At 36.0% G+C, this 11801-nt stretch overlaps 1 long non-coding RNA gene across 1 annotated transcript; it reads right to left on the bottom strand.

Moving 5' to 3' along the window:
- Positions 1-2051: 2051 nt before the first annotated feature.
- LOC128284382 (uncharacterized) lies at positions 2052-2795 on the bottom strand. The gene is made up of 2 exons (XR_008274812.1): positions 2621-2795; positions 2052-2349 (listed from the first exon to the last, which is right to left on the bottom strand). It is a non-coding gene; the product is annotated as an uncharacterized LOC128284382 (long non-coding RNA).
- Positions 2796-11801: the final 9006 nt, after the last annotated feature.

Genomic DNA, 11801 nt, shown 5'->3' on the forward strand with positions numbered 1-11801 from the left:
CACGAATAGACAATAGTGTATTGATGAATGAAATGAGTAAAGAAAAGCTATTTAGAATGGCTATGGTTGTTATGTAATGAATAAGTATATTTTGTTGATTTGTAAATTTTAATAAGCATCATTTGTATGTTATATCATGTAATTTGAATTATAGTAATACCACTGAGTATATCTATACTCAGCGTACAGTTGTTTTCCATGCGTAGATTAGTTAAAGTCAAATGTTCCGGTCCAGTATCCAAAGCCAATCTCGATCTCAGAAAACTTTTGTGATGTATATTTCTTTTGGTAAAAGTGACATGTACCTAGGTTATGTATGAGTCATTTTTGAATTGGTAGTAAATAATGTGTTTGAATGGTTATGTGAAATGATAAGACTATGAAATGGTACTTTTGATATAAAGTTTAAAAATGGAAATTAATGAAATTAACTAAATTAATTTGAATATTATATGTAAAATTCTTATGATTCAAGTGTAATTGTATATAAAATTGTATTGGTTGTTATATTGGTTTGAATTGGGTACATTTTAAGTTTGCAGGGTTGGCAAGATGATTAAAAAGGGGCTATATTGAGTTCGCACAACCTGGTCCACACGGGTGTGTGAGCCCTGTATTTGAGAAAAATTTTGGAATTTCATGAAAAATTTCTTGAGCACTCGAATTGGTCCCGAATCACTTCTAACACGTATTTTGGGCCTCGAGGGTCCTTAAAAGGGACATTATGAATGTTTTACAATATGTATGTTATTTATTTGTATAATGTTCGTAATATATCTGAAAGGTCCGGTAATGCTCAGTAATCCTGTTTCAATAACAATCTAGGGTTAGGGGGTGTTACACTCTCTCAAATATACCTAAAAAAGTCCCACAAAATAATCATAAGAACAAAATAAAGTTGCTGACAAAGACACTTTAAAAACTACTCTTGATGTGTGGCATAAAACAACTTATTTATAGATCTCTTCAAGTGATCAATCTATAGTTTTTTTTTTATAAGCTTTAAACTTTTATTCCATTAATTATCCTAAATATTTATCACATAAAAGTCTTTATAAATCAGTCTTCCAACTGCTCCAAAATTCTTTTGAATAAATATGATATTTATCTCTAAAAATAACACTTTGATAATAAAACTTTCGTGCTTATCCAATCATCTCAAGCAATTTATTTAGGAGTCTGAGCACCTTAGTGAACCCATGTATCTAGTTTTGTCAAATATGTTAAATTTAAACGGACTGAACTCAACACAAACGAAAATTATTGAAGGCCCAAGAAAAGAAACAATTTCGACATAACAAAACATAAAACGAGCAGCAAGTTTCCCAATAATATAAAATTTAAAATGTAAACTATATAATTTTAATAGTTATAATAATAGGAGAATAATATATTTCACATTGAATTAACGTGAAATTTCCGGGGGGAAAAAAAAGAAAACTGATCTTGAAATCATGAATACAGAAGGTTTGGTTACGGTTGAATTTGTGTAAGCATTCATTCAATGTATATTTTGGTTTAAAATATTTGCTTTTGAAATTTTTAATACATAGTTTTCATTATTATTAGTAGGGTTAGAGAAAAATAATGTTAAATTGGAGATATTTAGATGACCTATAAAATATATGTTTAGAAATTGTGATTATTTGAAATCGAATCAATTTTTATTTATTTAATATATATTTAATCTTATTTTTCTATGATATAAAAATAGATATTTTATATTTAAAATAGTAAAAGTGATTTAAAATTCTTAAAATTTTATTTTTAAAAATATTTATGAAAAAACCTTACAATTTTATAAAATAATATTTAAGAATTATAAAAAATTATTTTATCAAAATAAATTTAAAAATTAACATAAAAAAGTGAAAATCAAATCGAGCTAAAACCAACTTATAATCAACTATTAAAAATTTAAAAAGCTGGACGAAATCAAACTGATATCTCACCTAATTATTTGGTCATTACGTACTAGCAACTTACAGAATATTTTTTTCAGTATCCTTTCCGAATAATTACGTTGCTAACCTAAAGTCAAAGAATGCAAATTCTTACTTTGTAAATATATATATAATGTAAGACCCCGGGCCCATGCACATACAAAAACCAAAGAATAAAACAAAATATTAAATGTCTATTTACAAATAATAAAACCAAAAAGAAAACCCAGCACAATTACATTAAAATAGCCTGGTGACAGAAGGCTCAAATTCAGAAACCCTCAGTTCCTTTCTTCCCCTTGCGCCGCAGCCCCCCACGTTCAACGCCCCACTCACGTCAATACGCCCACACACGACCACTAGCTCGCGCGTCCATGACCCACGATCGTGCACTCTCCCACGATACCTGCAATTTGAACAAAGAAATAGGTAGAAACGGTTTTTGTATTTGGCTATAAAGTTTTTGAATTTCGATTGTAAAAGGGTTGGGTTTTTTTTTTACCTTTTTTTGGAGAGAATATAGATTCAAAATCAAAAGCAAGCAGAGATCTATAATAACAACATTTGTTAAAGGTGATTCTTTTAGTTTTTTTCTTTTTTCGATTTTTTTATTTTTCTTGCTTTATTTTTTTTCTTTTGTGTGTAAAAAACAATATAAGAGAAAGAGGGAAACTCACCGGAGTTATGTCGCACTCGCATCACGGGAAGGCCCTGCTCCGGTCGTCGCAATCAATCACGGAGGTAGTTGAAGGCTTGGTGTTGGCCTTGTTTGCGGCTGGAAGAAAGAGGAAAGTGGGGGAGAAGAAAGAGTTTAGGGTTTTTTTTAAAAGAAATCAAAGTTAAAATGTTTTTTTTAGCAAAAGAATGACTTTAAAACAAGCTTTACTTTTAATAATACAATAAAGGTTCTTGACTTTAAAACGTTTGACCCAATTGCTAGGCTGGGTCCGTGCATTTTACTTTAAATGGGTAATTTCGCGGCCAGTCCTTCCCTTTTACGCTAGTGTTCGATTGGGCCCTTTCCATGCTTTCTTTAATTCTTTTAAATTATCCCAGGAATTTGTGCGGGTGTTCATCTTAGTCCGTGCTGAAACGGTTCGTTTTAGGGTTTGGTTAATTTTCAGTTTTAGTCCCCAAACGTTGGAGCACGTTTTACTTTGGCCCAAAATTCTGTTTAAATGGTTTGCTTTGTTCATAAATTGTCCCTTTAATTTTGTTTTTCTTCCAGTTAAGTTTTTTATTCATTTTTTCTATAAAATAAGAATATATTATTTTAACATATAGTTTTGTTTAACAAAATTGATATATATATATATATATATATATTTGTATATATTATTTTAACAAAATAAGAATATACTTTTTTTCATGTGGATATTTATTTGTTTTTCTTCCAAAATACTTTCATATATTATTTTGTATTTATATACTTTACTTATATTAGTTTTTCTTTATTTTATGTATATACGTAACTTATACTAAGTTTTTTTTACTCTAAGTGTACATTATTGACTTCCTTTTATTTTATGTAAATATTTCCTTTTATTTTATTTTTTCTATATATATTATTGATTTTATATTATTCTATGCATATTTATTTTCTTCTAAGGACCCTATTTTAAATGGTATATTTTATTTATTTTCATATACTAGTACCTTTGTTTTTTTATGTATAAATTTTCATTTCAAGTATTATTTATTTAGATTGACAAATACTATGCTATGTATTACTTACTCTTTTATATATACATTATGTGTCTTGAAATCTCATTTATATATTATTATCTCATACATTATTTTTATTTTTATTATTTTTGACCTATTCAATTGTCATGTATGTTACCTTAAGATTTTTATACATTTGTTTGATTGCATACTAATGATTCCAAATTGCATTTCTTCTATATTATCTATATATTATTTGTTTTAAAACTTGCCACATACTTTTATCTCATGTACAAAACTAAGCTTGTATACACGTTATTGCATCATGATCTTTAAATTCCAACTCTTTGCCCAACATCAATCGTTTTTACCCTAAAGTGAACCAAATAAATATACTTTGAGCCGGTATTACAATTGTTTATTTGAAAAACTTTCAAAACAAAGGTGATATTTGATGTTTTTGGGAATTCAAGAAATCGTGCCCTAACGTTCTGGGTTTCGATCTTTCCGTTTGTCCAAATAAACAAATATCCCTTTGAAATTTCATCTGTGTTATCTAAATTTTAGAACAATGCAATGTTCTATATTTAGAAATTCGAGAAATCGTGCCCAATCGTGTTGGATTTTATTTTTTTCGTTTGGCCAAATAACGGGATACCCTTTTAGATTTCATTGCGTGTTTTGGAAATTATAAGGTGATCTCAATTTTTGAAGGCTTAAAATATCATGTCCTAGCGTGCTGGATGTGGTATTTTATTTCTTTAAACGAGTGAATCTCAAAACCCAATTCGAGTTGTTCATATTTTTTTAAGAGGGAATCGTATTTTAATGGTTTTCTTCAAATTTTCAACGATAGGACATTAAACAATCAATTGGTACCAATTTTGGGTGTCACGAGGGTGCTAACCCTTCCTCGTACGTAACCGACTCTCGCACCCTTTTTCTTGATTTTCATAGACCTAAAATTATCGTTTTAATAAATCAAATGTTTTATTAAAATGATCAATCTCTAGGTGATCCGATTACACCTCAAAAAAGATCGATGGCGACTCCAAAATTCGTTTTTAAAGTCGATCCCCATTTTTTTCAAAATTTAAAAATGGTTTCGACATAAGAGAGTCAAGCCGTAAAATTGATTATTTTCTGTCCTTTTGCTGAAAATTTAAAATTTGGTTTTTGACATACGATCCTTTTAATTGGTGTTATGGTTTCAATCATCTTATTCATATTTTTATGTTGGAGTTTTTTAGGTCCCCTCGCATTGCATTGCATGACCATCATGGTCACACCTTTTAAGTAGGAGTGAGAAACTATGCCTTCGTGAGGTTTTCACCTCCGCATGGGCTAGTGGACTGCTTCTGGGGTACATCCATACCTATATCTTCTTGAGGTTTTCACCTCCATATGACCATAGGGAAATGTATTCCCCTGAACCGAACTCGATCCACATGAGCCTATAATAGGTGAGGGTTGAGGAATCTGCTGGTTCAGGAACCATTTTCTTAGAACCGAGCCACATATAGTGAACTCTAGGAGCTTGCCCTAGGTAGAGCTATGTGGAACCCTAGCAATTACCCAATTAGGTGTTTGATTATTTTCTATTTGCTTTGATTTTATATTTTTCGATACTAACTTGGTGTGTTTTGTTGTGGTTATGTTTGCATGTCATTTCATATTAAAGAGGTATTGATTTCTGTTCGATTGCTAAATTAGAAAGCTTGTTATGGAGAGCGAATTCCTTGATAAAGTAGAGGATAATGCGGCTGTCCGTATGTGGTTAGAGAAGATGCAACTTGAGAAAGGGGATAGCCTAGCTGAGGGGTATACATCGGGGTTGTTAGACTTCACTCGCATCAATGTGACCCAAAACGAGTTCCAGGAATTGAGGGATATATGAGCTCGTTGGGATGATGAGATTAAGCAGCTGTTCTATCAAAGTTATGGCGACTTGCCCTACTTGCTCGATATCAAGGTGGACAAGTACTTGTTTCGGGCTATGGCTCAGTTTTAGAACTCGGTGTATAGTTGTTTCACCTTCGGGAAGGTGGACTTGGTGCCTACTGTGGAGGAGTATACAACTTTGCTTCATTGTCCAAAGGTTCAAGTCAACAAAATTTATTCCAAGGCTGCTAATACCCCGGCTTTTGTAAAGAAGTTAATGAGTATCACCAGGATGAGTGAACAATGGGTTACAGCCCGAATTCAGCAAAAGGGTGATGGTAAGTGTATTCCTTGGATGAGTTTGAGGTAACTGATCGTAGCACATCTAGATACAAAGAGGAAAGTTGACATTTTCGCCTTGAGCATCTATGGTTTGGTAATTTTCCCGAAAGCTTTAAGGCATATAGATAAAGCAGTTGTCGACTTTTTTGATCGACTTAACAAACGGGTCACACCAGTACCGGTAATTTTGGCCGAGACATTCAGATCTTTAAATGCGTGTCGGAGGACAGGTGAAGGTAGATTTATAGGGTGTGCACAGTTGTTTTTGGCTTGGTTCCACAGCCATTTCTAGAAGGTGGATAAGGTTTCTTATAGGGTTTTCTCCAAGAGTTACTCCCCGTTAAAGGAAATAACAACCATGTCCAAGAGAGATGACATATCATAAGAAAATTGGATTGCGCTCCTCCGAAATCTTCAGGAAGAGGATGTTGAGTGGAGAGCTCATTGGTTTGTTCCTGATGAGATCCTCTATTGGTGTGGGAGTTTTGATTGGGTACCTCTACCTGGAATTTGGGGAGCTGTTGGATATGCCCATTTGCTCGTTTTAAGACAATACAAGTCAAGGCAGTTTATATCGATGACACATGGACTAACCCAGAGTGAGTTCTCGTATAGGGAGAATAATTATAAGAAGAAGGTTCGAGAGATTCCTGATGCTTGGAAACAGATACGCCGGATGAAGAGATTGGCTGTAAGGTCAATGACAACCCCTGAATACAAAGGGTGGTTGAGTAAAAAGGTCAACGATAATGTCCCTAGGCTGAATTTGGAGAGTATTCAATCGATAAAGGAATACTTGCAAGTAATCCCCTCTGAGTTAGAAATCATAAAACAGGACTTCGAAAAGAGAAATTTGGAGTTAGGGAAAAAGATAGAACAATTGGAGGAGGAAAAGATGCATTTAAGGTTAGATGTCGACGTTCAAAAACTCGAGGCTGAAAAGTTGAGGAAAGGAAAAAGGAAGGTTGAGGAAGACCTGGACAGTTTGAAAACTGATTACAAGAAGCTACATATGTCGATGAGAACTACTGGATTGGGAAAGACGTCAGAGCAGTGGCGACAAGAAGTTCAAAGGGAAAAAGCTAAGGCTGATCAGCGGGAGAAGAGGTTTCATGATGCTCGAGCACGTAAAAATACCTTGAAGAAGAGCTTGGTTGAAGGCCAAGATGAGAGGGAGATGTTAGTAGCTCAGGTAGCGGAACTAGAGAAGACACTACATCAACACTGTGGTTGTAACTCCGACATTGAATTAAGAGCTAGCCTGAGCAGGATCAAGGATTTAAAAAGGAAGGTAGAAGAACTCGAGTCTGCATTACAGAACTGTGAATTTCGAATCAAATTTCTTGAGTCGAATAAAGAGCAGTGGAAGGAACAGCTCCGTCAATCGCAGGACCAGGTCAGGGATAGAGATCATATCATAGGTGAAGCCATGGCTCAGATTCGAGAAATGGCTGATCATTTACATACCTTAGTGGCTCAAGCTGATGTGCTGAGCGTGAAGTATGAGTTAGAGTCAAATCAGGGTCGTGAGCAAGCTCGCCTTCTTACGAAAGTTAAAACTTTGGGCATTAGGGCAAAGTCGTATATATGACCTGTTTTATGTAAAGGATTTTGCTTTTTAATAAAGTTTTTTAAATGGAATTGAATCAGAATTGACGTCTCTTTAGTTTTGTATTCATTTCATGCATTTGCATTTCATCGCATCATGTGCATTAAATTTCACAAAAGAATCCTGATTAATTCAAAATCGCGTTATAGTTACCCTGGGACATCAATACTACACACGAAAAAAGACTAAAGCTGTGGATCAAAGGTTGGAAAAATTAGAGCAAATGCAGAAAGAAATGCAAGAACGGATGCAAGCGCAAATGCAAGAGCAATTAGCTAAGATCCAGCAAGATATGAAAGATCAAATGCTGGAATCTCAGAAGAGTATAATGAGCCAATTGACTCAGCTACTAGTTGGAAGGCCGAAAAAAGGGAAGAGTCCTGTTACCAATAATGAGGACGATAACGAGATCCTTGCTTACCCTCCGGGTTTCACCCCAACAAATACCCAGTACCTCCGCAAAGAGTGTCTGTCTGTATTAAACCCCAATATCAAGCTGGTACTTCGGCACCAATAAATGTCCTGACAGGCTTGTATTCTAACCCTGAAGACAATCGGGCAAATCCTGTAGTCCCTGACTTTGATGAAGTAGCGAAAGTAGGAAAGGTAAGAGTGGAACTTCCAAAGTAATTGAAAGACCAATATAAATGGTTGGAAGAGAAATTCAAAGCGTTGGAAAGCACTGATTATCATTGTGGAATGGATGCTAATAAGTTGAGCCTAGTCTCGGATTTGGTACTCCCTCCGAAGTTCAAAATGCCAGAATTTGAAAAGTACAACGGAACCAGTTGCCCTGAGGCTCATGTCACGATGTTTTGTCGGAGGATTACTGGTCATGTCAATAATGATCAGTTATTGATTCACTGTTTCCAAACAGTTTGGCTGGGGCTGCGGCCAAGTGGTACAATCAATTAAGTCGTACCCAATTCAAATCATGAAAAGACTTAGCACAGGCCTCTATGAAGCAATATGGCTATGTGACCGACATAGCGCCTGATAGAATCACATTACAGAACATGGAGAAAAAGTCGAATAAAAGTTTCAGGCAATACACTCAGAGATGGAGAGAAGTTGCTACACAAGTCCAACCACCATTGTTGAAGAAAGAAACAACCATGCTTTTTATTAATACCCTGAAAGCACCTTTTATTAATCACATGCTGGGAAGTGCAACTAAGAGTTCTGCGGACATAGTTATGTCTGGTAAAATGATAGAGAATGCGATAAAGTGCGGAAGGATAGAGGCTGAAGAAAGCACCAGGAGGTCTGCCCCGAAAAAGAGAGAAAATGAAGTCAGCAATGTGAGCATTGGTTATACAAAACCAATCACAGTAAATTAACCGAAAACGGTAGCCACGGGCCAGCAAGCGTCGACAAAGCAAGAACCCAATAGAAAGCAGAACACGGAGAAGCGTCAATTTACTCTCATTCCTATAACGTATCGAGAAGTGTAGAAAAGCTTATTCGATGCACATATTGTATCCCCGTTTTACTTAAAATCGTTGCAACCCCCATAACCCAAGTGGTATGATGCAAGTGCCTAATGTGAATATCATGCAGGAATCGTAGGACACTCGATAGAGAACTGCACCTCGTTCAAAAAGGGTAGTCAAAAGGCTCATCAATAACGATGTTGTGAAATTTGATAAGGCACCTGGTGTAGGAAATCCGTTACCTAATCATACTGATAATGGGGTAAACGCGATAGTGGAAAATATGGGGAAGAGAATTAAGTTGGATGTGGCAGAAGTGAAAACCTCGATGAGAGAGGTTTTGAAGAAGATGGTGGAGAAAGGTTTAATCATGCGAGGCTTTGGGAGTAAATTTCAAGAAGCAGGGTACTATTGTGAGTTCCACAGAGAAGAGGACTATGAGATTGAAGGGTCTAATAGACAACAAAGAGCTGGAGTTCTTTAAGTTTACTGAGGAGAAGGATGTATGCACCTCGGAAGAGGGGCCAACAGAGAAGGTCTGTGAGGTCAATCACCTAGTGGTGATCATTTCACGACCGAGAATCAATGAAGCTTGAGCAAGAATTGCGCCAAGAGTTATGATTCATAAACCCGCGACTTTTCCTTACAAGGATAGCAAAAGGGTACCTTGGAATTGTAACTGTAATGTGACATCATTAGGAGATGGGAGTCTAGTCAGCGCACCAGCTGAGCCTGTAACAAGGAAATCCTTGATGTTTGAATAGGAGGAAGAGAAGACAAAACCACTAGTTAATGAACTGGTAACGGACGATGAAGCTAAAGAATTTTTGAAGTTCCTAAAATACAGTGAGTATAGTGTTGTGAAATAGTTGCACAAGTAGCCAGCACGCACATCAGTACTAGCTCTGCTCCAAAATTCAGAGGTACACCGTAATGCATTGATAAAGATGTTGAACGAAACCTATGTCGCTGAAGACATCTCGGTGAACAAGCTAGACCGTCTTGTCAGCAACATAAGCGACGATAACTTTATCTCCTTTAGTGATGATGAAATACCACCAGGGGGCATGGGATCCACCAAGGCTTTACACATCACCACTCGCTACAAAGGGTATACATTACCGGGGGTATTAATTGATAATGGATCAGCGTTGAACGTTTTGCCCTTGTCCACATTGAATAGGTTGCCAATAGACAGCTCTCATATGAAGACATGGCAGAATATAGTGAGGGCATTTGATGGCACTGAGAGGAAAGTGATAAGAAGGATTGAGGTACCTCTGCTGATCGGACCAAACACATACGAGGTAGATTTCCTTGTGATAGACATTACGCCTTCTTATAATTGCTTGTTGGGAGGCATTGGATTCATTCGGCGAGGGCAGTACTGTCATCGTTGCACCAAATGCTAAAGTTGGTGACAGAGGGCAGGTTGATAACGATAAATGCGGATGAGGATATTATTGCATCCGTTACTAGTAGTGCACCGTATATAGAAAATGATGATGAAGCAATTGAGTATTCCTTTCGGTCATTGGAATTTTTCAATGCGACTTTCATCATCGAAGGAAGAATGATCCATAGGGTAAAAATATCAGAGGCCATGAGGATGGGCTTACAACTTACAGCTAGAAAAGGGGCGTTGCTTGGTAGAGGACTTGGAAAATATCTACATGGACGGATTGAAGTGCCAATTTTGGCTGACAACCAGGATCGCTTTGGCTTATGGTATAGGCTAGATGCAAAGCAGAAAAGAAAGGAGATGGAAAGGAGACAGGAGAGACGAAGAGCACGATTGAGTGGGGCAGAGGTCAAGTGGGAATCAATGACTTTTCCCCATATATCCTATACGTTTGTGTCAGGTGGAATTATTTATCCTGAATTGAAAATGACAAAAATAGGAACGGCTGAAGTCATGATGGAAAATTTGAGTATCAATGTCATATCTGAAGAGAAAGTGATGAAACGCAACCTAGCAAGCATTCGCCCTTATGAGCCTGGAAGTGTTCTGAACAACTGGGCTGTAGAAGAAATTCCTATAGTTTTTAGAGCTAATACAAAGTAATGTTCAAAACACACTTGTTGTTTAAAGCCTAAAAGTAATAAGAATCTTTTGTGAAATAGGTTTATGTTCAAAACGTTTATTTCAATATAAGTACATATTTATGTCTTATTTTGAGAAAATATTCTTATATCTTAAGCAAATTTTCTTTTCCTGCATTTCATTTATAATCATACCATACAAATAAAGCTATACTTAGATTCATTTGTTTGTTGGATATTCTTTCGTGCCCATGAGTGACGCTGTTACGAACCCAGAGTTCCTTTTTGAGCGAGACATGTGTCTGAAGGGATCTCAGGATTTTGAAGATGATGGAGACTATAACTTACCTCTGGATTTGTTAAAGATGGTAGATCAAGAAGAAAAACAGATTCTACCCCATAAAGAGACAATCGAAAGTGTGACCTTGGAAGAAGGAAAAAAGTAAACATTAGAACTTGCGTAACTGAGGGAACAAGACGAGACCTCATTGAATTACTATGAGAGTTCAAAGATATATTCGCGTGGTCGTATCAGGACATGCCTGGGTTAAACGCTGATATTGTAATACATCGCGTCCCCAAAAAAAAGAATGCAAGCCTGTTCAACAGAAGCTTCGAAGGATGAAACCTGATATTGGAGTAAAAATAAAGGAAGAGGTCAGAAAACAATTTGATGCTGGGTTCTTACAAGTTGTTAATTACTCAGAATGGGTAGCCAAAGTTGTCCTTGTTCCTAAGAAGAATGGAAAAGTACGGATGTGTGTAGATTACAGAGACTTAAATAAGGCTAGCCCAAAGGAAAACTTCTCGCTGCCTCATATCGACACTCTAGTGGATAATACGGCTGGTTGCTCACTGTTCTCTTTCATGGATGGGTTCTCTAGG

This window comes from Gossypium arboreum, chromosome 11, assembly GCF_025698485.1.
Source record: "Gossypium arboreum isolate Shixiya-1 chromosome 11, ASM2569848v2, whole genome shotgun sequence".
In the NCBI taxonomy this organism is placed as follows: Eukaryota; Viridiplantae; Streptophyta; class Magnoliopsida; order Malvales; family Malvaceae; genus Gossypium; species Gossypium arboreum.